This window comes from Silene latifolia, chromosome 7, assembly GCF_048544455.1.
Source record: "Silene latifolia isolate original U9 population chromosome 7, ASM4854445v1, whole genome shotgun sequence".
NCBI classification, from domain to species: domain Eukaryota; kingdom Viridiplantae; phylum Streptophyta; class Magnoliopsida; order Caryophyllales; family Caryophyllaceae; genus Silene; species Silene latifolia.
In genome coordinates, this window is record NC_133532.1 from 96399356 (window position 1) to 96400118 (window position 763).

Below are 763 nucleotides of genomic sequence, written 5' to 3' on the forward strand. Positions count from 1 at the left end.
TATTAGGGTTAGAGAGATAGAGAACCGTCGAAAATAAAATAAGATTTACCAACTTGCGTTTTATAATAACGCGTCAACAGCGGTAATACTCGGTCGAGTACCTTCATACTCGGCCGAGTAATCCCTACTCGGTCGAGTGTTACCACTACTCGGCTGAGTAGTCCCTACTAGGTCGAGTAAACAGATGCATAGGTCCTTTATCCTCTCACCTATCCCCTCCTATGGTCTTCTCTGATGAAACAGTCGGTCAAGGGTTCCTTAAATAGGGCGGGTATTACACTATCCAACATCCAAGACCGCCATGCTTCGAAATGAAATCCACACTTTCCAACAAGAGGATGGAGAATCTTTGGGTGAAGTATGGGATAGATATCAAGACCTTCTCGCTAGTTGTCCTCACCACGAGATTCCGGAGTGGTATGTCACCTAAACCTTCTTCCAAACGTTGTTGCCTAGAACTAAATAAATGGTGAATGCCTCCGCGGGAGGGGGATTTAATCATTTGGGTGATGAGGAAGGGACGACTCTAATCAAGAAGATGGTGGACTCGGAGGTCAACTATGGATCAAGGGGAAATATGCTTAGGAGGAATGGCCGATACCCTAAGGAGAACTCTTCTAGTTAAAATACCGAGACAAATGCCAAGCTTGATCTTCTCACCAAGCAACTTGAACAATTTCAAAGAAACCAAGTCCATCAAGTTAGTGGATCCCATGGTCCACCAATGGAGGAAATGATCCAAAGTGTTCCTTGTGAGCTATGT

General features: G+C 44.7%; 1 non-coding gene across 1 annotated transcript; it reads right to left on the reverse strand.

Annotated features, from left to right (window-relative positions):
- Positions 1–301: 301 nt before the first annotated feature.
- Positions 302–409, reverse strand: LOC141593334 (small nucleolar RNA R71). The gene has a single exon (XR_012521423.1). It is a non-coding gene; the product is annotated as a small nucleolar RNA R71 (small nucleolar RNA).
- Positions 410–763: the final 354 nt, after the last annotated feature.